Source organism: Vulpes vulpes, chromosome 3, assembly GCF_048418805.1.
Source record: "Vulpes vulpes isolate BD-2025 chromosome 3, VulVul3, whole genome shotgun sequence".
Classification (NCBI taxonomy): Eukaryota; Metazoa; Chordata; class Mammalia; order Carnivora; family Canidae; genus Vulpes; species Vulpes vulpes.
Window position 1 is genome coordinate 92571785 of NC_132782.1, and position 13842 is coordinate 92585626.

The 13842-nt window shown below is 45.8% G+C and overlaps 2 protein-coding genes across 10 annotated transcripts in view; one reads left to right on the forward strand and one right to left on the reverse strand.

The window, feature by feature from the left end:
• The window catches only part of ZG16 (zymogen granule protein 16), a 48664-nt gene that overhangs the window by 22794 nt on the left and 12028 nt on the right, over positions 1 to 13842 (forward strand). The window lies entirely within an intron of this gene.
• The window catches only part of C3H16orf54 (chromosome 3 C16orf54 homolog), a 40737-nt gene that overhangs the window by 7696 nt on the left and 19199 nt on the right, over positions 1 to 13842 (reverse strand). Inside the window, exon 2 of one of the 3 annotated variants that reach the window (XM_026011149.2) lies at positions 5914 to 6147. The exons of 1 other annotated variant lie outside the window; for it this stretch is intronic. The gene's annotated coding sequence lies outside the window, so the exon portion shown is untranslated. Of the gene's footprint in view, positions 1 to 5913; positions 12432 to 13842 lie in introns of all 3 variants that reach the window. One more of the 3 variants, XM_072753495.1, reaches the window with a different exon arrangement.

Below are 13842 nucleotides of genomic sequence, written 5' to 3' on the forward strand. Positions count from 1 at the left end.
TCATGGCTGCTGCACAGGGCAGTGTGGCTACAGAACATCTGGCCACCACAGAGACTTCTACTGGACGGTGCTGTCCCAGAACCTCACTGCCCAGGGCAGGTGGAGGACCAGCCAGGACAGCATCACCTGGGAGTGTAGATCTCAGGCTCTGCCCAGCCTCTGTGAATCAGAAGCTGCATCTTAGCAGGTTACCCGGGTGACCTGGAGGGACATGGCACTAGGCACAAGTTCACAACCCTGGCTGTACATCAGAAGCTCCTGGGGGACACCTGGGTGGCCCTGCCTTTGGCCCAGGGCGTGATTCTGGAGTCCTGGCATCAAGTCCCGCATCGGGCTCCCTATAGGGAGCCTGCTTCTCCCTCTGCCTGTGTCTCTGCCTCTCTCTCTCTCTCTCTTTCTGTGTCTCTCATGAATAAATAAATAAAATCTTAAAAAAAAAAAAAAAAGCACCTGGGAAGCTTTTTTTAAAAGGTTGATGTTGTAGCCACACCCCAGACCAAGACAATCACAATCTCCCGAGAGGTGGGACCCAGGCAGCAGGCTTTCGGTTTTCTGGGTGATTCCAATATACAGCCAAGGTTGAGAACCACTGCTCTAGTCTGCATCCTTGGGGGAGCCTGACAGCTTCTGCCCTGTAGTGCACACTTGTTGGATTCTTTGACTAGTGCCACCATTTGAAGAATCATCTTTTCTGAATGTCACCTTGCACCTAGCCACAAGTTACTAGGTTAACATGCCACACGTGTGGGACCAATGAGTTCTCTCCCTTGGGACTTTGGAGCTGAAATTGAATGACTGTCTGGATGACTGAATCTGTTAGATATAAAAATTAGGAACTCTCACTGACCCCTCTCCATCACATGGGCCAGAGAAATGGAAGAACCAGCCAGCAGAGAGGAGCACTGGAGAGACCTGGTTCTAATTCCTTTTTTTTTTTTTTAAGGTTTTATCTATTTATTCATGAGACACACAAAGAGAGAGGTAGAGACACAGGCAAAAGGAGAAGCAGGCTTCCTGAGGGGAGCCCAATGCAGGACTCAATCCCAGGACCCCGGGATCATGCCCTGAGCCAAAGACAGACATTCAACCACTGAGCCACCCAGGTGCCCTCTAGTTCCTTCCTGATGCCCAGCTTCACTCCTGTCTTTGGGTTCTGGTGTCCTTATAATACATTTCCCTTTGTGTTTAATAGTTTGGGTGGCATTTCTGTGACTCGAGACCAAAAACGTTCATTTATATAATCTTACACCTGTCAACTATGTTCTAGAACAGAACTAGATTTCACAGGTAACTAATAAATTTTAAAAAATGGTCTCATTGGGCAGTCCCGGTGGCCCAGCGGTTTGGTGCCACCTTCAGCCCAGGGCGTGATCCTGGAGACCCGGGATCAAGTCCCATGTTGTGCTCCCTGCATGAAGCCTGCTTCTCCCTCTGCCTGTGTCTCTGCCTCTCTCTCTCTGTGTGTCTCTCATGAATAAATAAATAAAATCTTTTTTAAAAAAATGGCCTCATTATTATTGCACAACACATTTCCTCTTTTTTTTTTACTTTTCTATAGTTGTGTAATATTTCATAATAAAAAGGTTTTAAAACCTACCATCTCTCCCTCTGTTTATTCTCCTTTATGTCAATCTGAGCTAATGGGATTGTGCAATCAGCCCAGTGTGCTGAGCTAGGAAGGTGTACTATCCTGGAATCTTTCCTCTTCCTCATTTCCTTCCACGTCAGCCTGTCCAGGTGATTTTATATGTAAAATACTTTGCGAATGTGATGACCCTCTCCACCCCCATAGCCACACCTTCGTGTCCTGTCTCAACAGCCTTCTGATGCGGTTTCCCTCACTCAATTTCTCCCCCATTCTAATCTTTTCCAGGCTAATTTTTTAAAAAGATTTATTTGTTTTTAAAGATCTATTTATTCATTTATGATAGACATAGAGAGAGAGAGAGAGAGAGAGAGGCAGAGACACAGGAGAGGGAGAAGCAGGCTCCATGCCGGGAGCCCAACGTGGGACTTGAACCTGGGACTCCAGGATCATGCCCTGGGCCAAAGGCAGGCGCGAAACCGCTGAGCCACCCAGGGATCCACTCCAGGCTAATCTTTTAAAAAGACAGCTCTTTTTTTCTTTTTTAAAAGATTTTATTTATTTGAGAGAGAGTGAGAAATAGAAAGCATGAGCAGTGGAAGGAGCAGAGGAAGAAGCTGTTTTCCTGCTGATCAGGGAGCACTATGTGTGGCTCAGATAAGAAGCCTGATCTCAGGATCCCGAGATCATGACCTGAGCCCCAAGCAGATGCTTAACTGACTGAGCCACCCAAGCACCCCAAAAAGACAGTTCTGATCTTATCACCTTCCTGCTTCGAAATCTTTGAGAGCTTACTGCTACCAGCTAGATCAGATGGAAATTCTCTGGCTTAGTGCACAGCCCTTCATGGTTTGGCTCCAAACCCACCTCTCTAGCTTCAACTTCATTTGTGCTACAACCTCACACTCACACAAACTTACAGCCCCTGAGTCTACTGTCTGCCTTTCTCCAGTACGTATTTATCATGTATCTACAAAACGTCCAGTGATAATGGCCCTTTACTGGGTGCCGGGTAAACAGAGTCCCTTTCTCCTTGAGATTGGAACACCTCTCTACCTGGCTTTTACTTGTCTGCCAAGGCTCAGCTAAAGCCTCGTAACTTTGGGAAGGCTTCCATGATTTCTCCAAAGACAGAGCTGGAGCTCTCTCTGTGGTGGGTAGAAAGGTGTGCAGGGAAGGCTTCCAAGAGTAAATGACACTTGGGGCACCTGGGTGGCTCAGTCGGTTAAGTGTCTGCCTTTGGCTCAGGTCATGATCTCAGGGTCCTGGGATTGACCCCCTAATGGGGGCTCCATACCCAGCAGGGAGCCTGCTTCTTCCTCTCCCTCTGCCTGCCACTCCTCCTGCTTGTGGTCTCTCTGTGTCAAATAGATAAATAAAATACTTTTTAAAAATAAAAAAAAAAAAAAGAGTAAATGATGCTTATCTATTCACCCAGCATCTCCATAAGGAATGACTCCATTCTGGGCTTGATTCTAAGATTTTTTTTTTCTTTTTGATTCTAAGAAAATTGATCAGGAACCATCTAAGATGGGTTAGCTTGGATTTCCAAAAGAGGCAGCCAAGCACCTTCACTAGCAGATACTTCATATTGGAAGTGTAACTGGAGGGGATCCCTGGGTGGCTCAGCGGTTGAGCGCCTGCCTTCGGCCCAGGGTGTGATCCTGGAGTCCCGGGATCGAGTCCCGCATTGGGCTCCCTTCATGAAGCCTGCTTCTCCCTCTGCCTGTGTCTCCGCCTCTCTCTCTCTCTCTCTCTCTCTCTCGGTGTCTCATGAATAAATAAATAAAATATTAAAAAAAAAAGGAAGTGTAACTGGATACCTAATTTGGGGGAAGAGAAGCCAATGTGAATCTGAGTGTGTGTGAGGATGGGTGTGCTCCCACATTTGTATGCATGCGTGTGCTTGTGTGCATGTGTGCCTGGGTGTGTCAGAATCCTTGCTGATGAGCTGAGTGGAACTGCAGCCAGGAGTGGAGGGGCAGCTATGATTATGTTTTGGGGAGCCTGGCTACTTTCGGGTATGGAGGCCCTCCTAAAGGACTCCTCACTTGCCTAGGAAAAGCACAACCTGCCAACCCTAAACTGGTTGGGAACATTTTGGCTACCAGTAAAAGCACAAATGCAAGCAATATTTATTTTTGAATCTACTATGTGCCAGGCATGGGGATCTAAGAGTGGACAATCAGACACGGTCCCTGAACTTGTGGAGGTTACGGGGCGGGGGTGGGGTGGGGGGTGGGAGAAAGACAGCCAAGCAGCCAAGCAATTCCAGGACCAGGGTCTTTAGCACTAGCAACCCACATGGCCCAAGTTCCTGCGGGTCTCAGCATATGTCAATTATGTGCTCCTGCTTGGGTGTGGAGCACATGGGAAAGCTCCCTGGATAAAACCACCTAATTTATTTGGGGAAGGGCAGACTGAGGAGGCAGAAGAAGCCGACTTTTCTAGCAGTGCAGCCTCTCTGATGAAACCTGCCAGCAAACGGGAGGCCACCATCTGGGGCTATGTCCTCTCTAGTCAGAAGGTCCAGAGGATGCCAGGCCCCACGAAAATGTAAGGAAGGAAATTTGGGGGGTAGGTGAGTTACTCCTTGGCATTCTGCTCACTTTCTGCCTAAAGGACTTGCTATCTGACTTGCCAGGTGCCTCCTTCACTTCCACTTGGATCCCACTTGTCCGATCTGGCCACCTCTATACCGTACAGTTCTTTCAGTGGCCAGCACCTGGCCCTGCACCCTGTGACACATGGCTGCACACCAGATGTTCCCAGGAGAAAGGAGGGCCCAATGCGCTACCGTATCCCTTCCCAATTCCTACACTTAATGAGCCTGCTCATATTTAGGTTCTTAGCCTGCTTCTTTTTTCTTTTTTAAAAGATTTTATTTATTCATGAAAGACACACACACACACAAAGAGGGAGAGACACAGGCAGAGGGAGAAGCAGGCTCCCTACAGGAAGCCCGATGTGGGACTCGATCCCCGGACCCGGGATCACACCCTGAGCTGAAGGCAGACGCTCAACCACTGAGCCACCCAGGCATCTCTCTTAGCTTGATTCTGATGGAGATGGGTGGTCTCAGAGAAACATTAAGCTTTAGGTCCTCCACCACATACCTGGCGGTCAGGGCCCCATTCATCACAAAGGTTTACTACCTCCACGGGCAGTTAGCCACTGGTGATCCAACTAGAGGATCTGCTTGTATTCTGGGTGCAGAAGACTCATCCATCCAAATCCATTCCTCCTCTAACACCCCATCCCAATGCCAAAGGGGTATCAACGGGATCCTGAAGGCATCACTCCACTGCTGCACTCTCTACAGGTAACAGGACTGAGTGGCCAAACTTTATTATTATTTCTCTTGAGCTACACTTCACATGCTATGAAGCTCACTCAATAAGATGTAGTGAGTTTTACTATATTCATAAGACTGTGCAACTGTCACTACTATCTAATTTCAGAACATTCTCATCATCCCGGAAAGAAACCCTGTACTCATTAGCAGTCACTCCCTGTTCCTTCCTCCCCCAGACCCTGGCAAAAACTATCTTTGCTATGTCTATGCATTTGCCTATTCTGGACATCTCACATAAATGCAATCATATAACATGTGGCCTCTTGTATCTGGCATCATTCACTTAGCATAGTGTTTTCAAGGTTCATCCATGCTGTAGCATGAATCAGTACTTCATTCTTTTTTTATAGCTGAATATTTTAGTGTATGGATATTTTACATTGTTTTTATCCATTCATCAGTTGAGGGGCCACGTGAGTTGTTTCTACTTCTTTGTTATCACAAAGGACTATGCTATGGAATGTTCCAGCACAGGCTTTTCTGTGCACATAATGTTTTCAGTTTCTCTTTGGTCTGTACCTAGAAGTAGAACTTCTCAATCATATGGTGACTCTGTTTACCTTTCTGAGGAACTGTGCATGGTCACATTTATGACTGTTGAGTTCATCCACTTCTCCTTACTTTCTGCTCAGAACCCACCCTCCTATGGTTACGACAGCTCCACTGCCTTCCTGCACATTGCTGAGTTCCCTATGCACCTGGCTCCTGGGCAACATGTGGTGGTCACCAGTCTCTGGCAAGAACAGAATTGACAGCAGGCACCAGGGAAGATGAGCCTTCAGAAAGACTTTGCTCTCTTCCTGTTGTGCTCATGCCACTCATCCTGGCTGAAGCCTAAAGATCCCTCCGTATGCAATGATACTGTGACCAGAGTTCTGGGTTTTATGTTTCAAGGTGCCCTCATCCACCTGTGCCCAGCCACTGTCATACCACTGTTTGCTGAGCATGTGTGCTTGGATCTTGCCATGCTTACCTGACAGCAAGACGTAGGGGCCAGGAACAGTAGGGGAGGTGGTTCAACTAAGGAGGATCATGACTTTGGGTCCAGGTCACAACATGAGCAACAGCTGAAGACTCCAAGCAGCATGTCAGTGAAAGTTGATTTGTCTTTCAGAAGTTCAGCTTCAGCAGATGAAGGAGCAGGCAGGCAAACTTGAGCTTCTTCTAACCAAATGGAATTAAACCACATTCCTTGCTTTTATGTTCTCTGAAAAGCACAACCTCAGGTGGTGAGGAGCAGAAAAGCAGATAGCAGGTAACTGTAATGTACTTGGAAACTGAGGCTTAGAAGTGTTGAGTAGCCCATCTGGGGTGACCAACCATCCCAATTTTGTCTGGATCATCCCAGTTTTCTGTGTGTATGTATGTATGTACTTACTGTAAGCTCTATGCTTCATGTGGGCTTGAACTCACGACTCCAAAATCAGGAGTTACATGTTCTACTGATTGAGCCAACCAGGCGCCTCAGGACCAATCTGGTTTTAGCACTGGAAGTTCCACATCTCAGAAAACTCTTTAATTCTGGGCCAACTGAGAAAGTTGGGCAATGGCACCCAAAGTCACACAACTCAAGTGCTGGAGCTGAATCCGAGCCCAGATCTGACCATCTCCAACCTTCTCCTCCTGCTGAATGAATGACTTCCTGAGGAGGTCAATCATAGGAAACATAGCCAGAGCTTAAACAAAAGAGTACAGCTATTCCTGTTGCTCTTCCCTTCACCCTCATGCACTCTGCAGTGGGGCCCTATCCCACTGAGAGTCCCAACCCTCACCAGGGGCTATCTTGCTGCCAACAGGGAATAAAGACAGGGCTGAACTCAGGAAGGTTTCATCACTGCTCAGGGCCTGCCAATTGTACCTAGTGGCTGCTCAGGATCCCTAGTCAGAGATTCCAACCTTGAGAACTGTGAAAAATGATAAGAATGGGGGCGCCCAACTGGCTCAGTCAGAGTAGCATGCAACTCTTGATCTCAGGGTCATAAGTTCAAGCCCTGTGTTGGGTGTAGAGATTAGCGAAATAAATAAACTTAAAAAAATGATAAGAATCAGGATGCCTGGAGGTGGGCGGGGGGTGGGGGTGACTGGGTGATGGGCACTGATGGGGGCACTTGATGGGATGAGCACTGGGTGTTATGCTATATGTTGGCAAATTGAACTCCAACAAAAAAGAAAAAAAAAAAAAAAAAAAAGAATCAGGATGCCTGGGTAGCTCAGTGGTTGAGCATCTGCTTTTGGTTCAGGGCATGATCCCGGAGTCCCAGGATCGAGCCCCACATTGGGCTCCCCATGAGGAGCCTGCCTCTTCCTCTGCCTGTCTCTGCCTCTCTCTGTGTCTCTCATGAATAAATAATTTTTTTAAAATGATAATGAATTAAAAGGTCCCAAGTGCCACCTCTTTGGGGATATTTGCAGCGGTGGAAAGAATCTGGGTTTTGGAACCAGTCAGTCTTGGGATTAAATCTGAGATTCCAATATTTGATTCCCATTTTTCACGAATTCCCAACTTGAAGGGCTATAAGGAAGTAATAGTAGATAGTTTATATAAAGCACCTCATAAAGTAGGCATTCAAAACTTCTGTCCTCTTCTGTCTTGATATAGCATTGCTTCTCATCTCTGAAAGACCATAATGGGGGCGCCTCGGTGGCTTAGCGTTTGAGCACCTGCCTTCAGCTCAGGGTGCGATCAGGGGTCCTGGGATTGAGTCCTGCATCAGGCTCCTTGTGAGGAGCCTGCTTCTCCTTCTATGTCTCTGCCTCTCTCAGTGTGTCTCTCATGAATAAATAAATACAATCTTGAAAAAAAAAAAAAAAAGACCATAAAAGATCTCCCCTTCAATCTCATTACCACTCAAGATTGCTCTACACTGACCACCAGATTCCCCAGACTCTGAGCCTCCCCTCTCTCCCACTCCACCTCCTGGTGCATCCTATTGATATTTCTTTTCCTGGAGCCCACATCCTGGAGTCCCTCCCTGATCTTACTGCACTTCCTCTATAACCCTGACTTTATGGTGTATTGCTCCAACCAACCTCTCTCTGCCACTTGCTAGCCTTGTCCTCAGCCACACCTTCCTCATAAAGCTTCTGCCTTGGACCAATACAACCTTTTGCCTATTATCCTACTACCAGGTTAGTGAGCCGGGTTGGAGAAAATCACACAAACTCACCCCATTTACGCCCCTAACTCCACCTGGTCCCTCAGTCACGCTGTCAATGTGGATCTGGGCAATGCTCTTTCTTTCCCTTCCCTACAAAGCTCTTCCAGATGTTTCACAGCTTCCCTAGCGAACTTTGCCCAATCTCAACTCTTGTCATCAGTGGACCTGCTTTCTCTCTTGTGCAGAAAGCTGATGCCTTCAGGCAGGAGCCCTAGCTCTCCTCCTTGTTCATTCTCAGCCTCTGAGAGGGTGTTGGCCCCTTTGGCTCCTTCTCCAAGGATAGATTAGCAATCATGGACACCATGCTTTCACTCTTGGGTCTGTTCATAGCTTGCCTGAGGATTCCTTTTTTTTTTTTTTTTTTTGTCTGAGGATTCTTACAGGCTTCCTATAGTTTCTGTGAGCCCTGTATGCCCAGACATTTTCTTCCCAGTGAAGGATGATGTGTCCCACTTTGTCCCCTGCACTGATTTTCCTACTTTGTTTCAAAGTCTGCACTCCTCCAATGCTACTGCTCCTGGCCTGTGCGTCTTCTATGTGTCAAGCAATTTACTAAGAACATTGATTTTCTTTTATAAAGTAATCTCTATACCCAACGGGGGACTTGAATCATGCCCGGGAGATGCTCTACTGACTGAGCCAGCCAGGTGCCCCTGACTAAGCACATTTTTATGTTTCATTTAATCCTCTAAAATAACCCTTGGGGTGGATCTTATCCTTTCTTCTCTAATGAAGAAACTGAGATTCAGAGACGTTAAGTAATTTGCCCAAGGAAGGTGGCAGAGCCAGACCTCAGCCTGCTTCTCTCTTCACTGTGCAATTCTGGCATCTGTGACCACACTTCGTGGCCACAGCCGGGACCCTGGTTCCCTCCCCTGTGTTTGACTGAATCCCTAGCCCTCTGGCTTTGCTCATTCACTACACTCTGAAGACCAGTTGATCAGGTTTGCCCCTCACCAGGGTGCGAGCCCTTCCCAGCAGGACACTTCATTCCCATTTTTCCAGCAAGCTCACTAAGTGCTTTTAATGATGTTCAGTTCAAGCTATCTTGGCCTTCGTATCACTGTTCTCTGCTTAGTTGACCCTTTTGCCCTTATTCTTTCATTAGCCAAGTGGACATGAAAAGGTGATGATGCTAGAGGAGATATATGACATCTCATAACCTTGATGTGACAGGGCCAGAGTTGGGAAGTACTAAAATCTGTGAGCCCTGCCCTCAGGCGGGTGGGATGATGGTGGTGGTGGCTCTGGGGCTTTAGTTCCTCTGCAGAGTACTGACTCCTATTGAGTCGGGGGGGCGGGGGGAAGAAAGAACAAGATGAAGTGTATGTATGGAATGCTAGGAATATACAATTTAGGTTTACAACTAAAACGAGGGGTAAAAATAAATAAATAGGGGATCCCTGGGTAGCTCAGTGGTTTAGCGCCTGCCTTCGGTCCAGGGCATGATCCTGGAGTCCTGGGATTGAGTCCCACGTCGGGCTCCCTGCATGGAGCCTGCTTCTCCCTCTGCCTGTGTCTCTGCGTCTCTCTCTCTCTCTGTCTCATGAATGAATAAATAAAATCTCAAAAAACAATAAATGGGGCAACCCCGGTGGCTCAGTGGTTTAGCGCTGCCTTCAGCCCGGGGTGTGATCCTGGAGACCCGGGATCGAGTCCTGCATCGGGCTCCCTGCATGGAGCCTGCTTCTTCCTCTGCCTGTGTCTCTGCCTCTCTCTGTATGTGTCTGTCATGAATAAATAAATACAATCTTAAAAAAATAAAATAAATAAAGCAAAACATGCAGGGTAATTAGGAACTTTATGATTTTCTTTTAAAGATTTATTTATTTATTTGAAAGAGAGAAAGCAAAGGGGAGCAAGAGAGAACGTGAGGAGTGGGGAGGTAGAAGGAGAGGGAGAAGCAGGCTCCCTGATGAGCCAAGAGCCCAATGTGGGACTCCATCCATCCCAGGACCCTGGGACGTGACCTGAGCGGTAGGCAGATACGTTAACCGAGCCACCCAGATGCCCCTATGATTTTCTTACTTTCACAGGACAGAGTCACTCCTTAGACCATGAGGAACAAGAAGCACTTCCCTGGCACCTCACCTTGTACCAGGCAGTGGTCTGGAACTTTACCAACATTAACCATTTCAGGACCACAGCAACCCATGGAGGCAGGCACAATGATCACTTTTTTGTTTGTGTGTATTTTTCATATGAGAAAAGAGAAGCAGAGAGAGGTAAAATAACTCGCCCCAGGCTTCTGAGTGGTCCTGCCCGGCCGTCCATGTCCTTCACCAGCACACCACAAGGGCACACCAAGTGACCCTGTCGTCATGCATTTGTAGAACACATTGCACAGGAGCAGGTGACTGAGCCTCCTGTGATATATGAAGGACACTAAATCTGCTCATATTGTTAGATGAATTCTTCCGCACACAGTGAGGATGACTGCATCCTGGCAGAATGACCTCACCTGATTCCCACTATGATATTGTTGTACCAATATTTGATATTGTTAAATTGTTATATGTTCTGGAAGGTGATTATTCTTGGTGAGGAGAAAAACAAATACAGGAAACAAAGGAAAAAATAAATGAAACAAATGAAAACACAAAGAGTTGCAATTGATCGAATCATTCAGTAAGAGGTACTGAGGCTGAAGGCAAAAACACAGAAATTGGGGCACCTGGCTGGCTTGATTATTTTTTAAAAATATTTTATTTATTTATTCATGAGAGACACAAAGAGAGAGAGAGGCAGAGGGAGAAGCAGGCTCCAAGCCAGGAGCCTGATGTGGGACTTGATCTTGGGACTCCAGGATCACACCCTGGGCCAAAGGCAGGTGCTAAACCACTGAGCCACCCAGGCATTCCTTGACTCTTGACTTCGGGGTTGTAAGTTCGAGCCCCACATTGGGTGTAGAGATTACTTTAAAAACTTAAAAAAATACTCATTGGATTTTTAAAAAAATATTATTTTTTTCTTTTTTAAGAGAGAGCACGAGCCAGTGGGAAGGCGCAAGAGGGAGACAGAAAGAATCCAAGCAGGCTCCATGCTGGGTGTGGAGCCTGACATGGGTTCAATCCCTCGACCCTAAGATCATGACCTGTGCGAAACCAGGAGTGGGATGTTCAACTGACTGAGCCACCCAGGTGCCCCTTAAAAATAAAATCTTTAAAAAAAAAAAGCACACACAGATTTTTAAAAATTACCATGTAATCATAGCTCAATAAAAGGAAATTACATTTTCTAAAAGATTTTATTTATTTGAGAGAGAGAGAGAGAACACACAGAAGGAGAGGGAGAAACAGACTCCCCGCTAAACAGGGAGCCCCAAAGCAGGGCTCGATCCCAGGACCCTGAGATCATGACCTGACCCGAAGGCAGATGTTTAACTGACTGAGCCATCCAGGTGCCCCAATAAAAGGAAATTAGAACCAGATTTCCAAGTGACTTTTTTTTTTTTAAGATTTTTAAAATTTATTCATGAGAGACACAGAGACACAGCAGAGGGAGAAGCAGTCTCCCTGCAATGAGCCCAATGTGGGACTCAACCCAGATCCCAGGATCATCCCCTGAGCCAAAGGCAGATGCTCAACCGCTGAGCCACCCAGGTGTCCCTCCAAGTGACTTTAACTTAAATGTTCAAATCAACTTACAGAAAATTCTTTCTTTGAGGGGCACCTGGCTGCGTCAGTCTGAAGAGCATGTGACTCTTAATCTTAGGGTCATGAGTTCAAGCCCCATGTGGGATGCAGGGATGACTAAAAAAATAAACTTAAAAAAAATTCTTTCTTTGAGTCTTATGATGCATTTGATAAAGATCTCCAGGATCTGAGCTAAGCTAAGCCATAAATAAAGCTAACTGCAGATGAGAAAGACAAGGGCTGCCCTCATCAACTTTATCTTCAGATAAAGAGATGGAAAAAGAAAAGGCCATGTTTTGTGAGAATTAAAGAGAGAGAGAAAGAGAGAGAAAAAAAATTTACTCAGTACTTATGTGGGCCAGATCTGTGCCAGGGGCTTGACACAAATTGGTCAAACTCATCTCCTATGGCAGATAAACAAACAGAAGCTCATGGAATGAGTAAGGGCAGGAGCCCTTTAGGACCTGTCTCTTTCTAATATATTCCTGGTCTATCGCTATAGGTTTCTGACTTCAAAAAATGATTAACTCAGGGTGAGCCTGGGTGGCTCAGTAGTTGAGCACCTGCCTTCAGTCCCAGGGCGCGATCCCGGAGTCCCAGATGAAGTCCCACATTGGGCTCCCTGCATGGAGCCTGCTTCTCTCTCTATGTCTCTGCCTCTCTCTGTGTGTGTCTCTCATGAATAAATGGATAAAATCCTTAAAAAAAAAAAAAAAATTAACTCAGTTTGCAATATATACATGTCCAGTCTGTTATATACCTGAAATTGATCATGTTACATGTCAATTACATGTTTCCTCTCCCTCAAAAAAAAAAAAGATTTCCAACATATACTTTGGGTTTCTGGAGGTGCTCTGGTTACTACCCTAGAGGTGTCCCAACCCACTTCTAACCTGGCAGTTTTGAACTGCATTGGTATACAAAGAATCTTACCCTTTGAGAGAGGGAAAGGTTTTTTTCCAAGGATTTTTTTTTAAATACCAATTCACAATAGGAAAGAACATTTTATATTGTGAGCCAATACACAGTATAGAGTATTTAACTGAAACAATAGTTCAGGAAACAGTATTTAGACTTGTTTTTTTTTTTTTTAATTTATTTTATTTTATTTTATTTTATTTTATTTTATTTTATTTTATTTTTGTATTTAGACTTGTTGCATGCGATGCTCTCACTTTCTTCTCTATTCCACTTTTATTTATTTTTAAAGTTTTTTTTTAAAAAATATTATATGTATTCATTCATGAGAGAGAGAGGGAGAGAGGCAGAGGGAGAGGGAGAAGCAGGCTCCATGCAGGGAGCCTGATGATGTGGGACTCGATCCGAGGACTCCAGATTCACGACCTGGGCTGAAGGCGGCGCTAAACCGTTGAGCCACCCAGGCGTCCCTCTGGTCCGTGTTTAAAATTATGTTGGTCTTAGGGTGCCCTGCTGGCTCAGTCAGAAGAGCGCACAACTCGATATCGGGGTCACGGCCTCGAGCCCCACCTTATATGTACGAATTACTAAAAAACAAACAAACAAACAAATAAATAAACTAAAAATATATAGTCTGATTTCGTGGTCCAGTAGCGAGTTAAGACCTACGATAGAAAAACATCATCCGGGAATCCTTGGGTGGCTCAGTGGTTTAGTGCCTGCCTTCAACCCAGGGCGTGATTCTGGAGTCCCTGGATCGAGTCCCGTGTCGGGCTTCCTGCATGGAGTCCGCTTCTCCCTCTGCCTGTGTCTCTGTCTCTCTTTGTGTCTCTCATGAATAAATAAATAAAGTCTTAAAAGAAAAGAAAAGAAAAAAAAAAAACCTCATCCTTGAGGATTTTGGTTGACCTGGAGACCTTTTTTTCTTATTTTACAAATGCAGAAATCTAGGCCCTAAAATGTGACTTCTTTACATTCACTCCGCTAATGAGTGTTGGATAGAGAACCTCAGCCTGAAAACTGGTCTTTATGTCCAGTATTCTACTGAACGCAGAATTTTACCAGAAGATTCAGAAATAAGAAACAAGAAAACCCAAATAGGAGCCTACCAGAGGAGAGACACAGGCGTGAAAAGACAAAGGATGCGCATTTAGTAGAATTCTCACCGGAGCTAAGACTGTCATTTCTGGG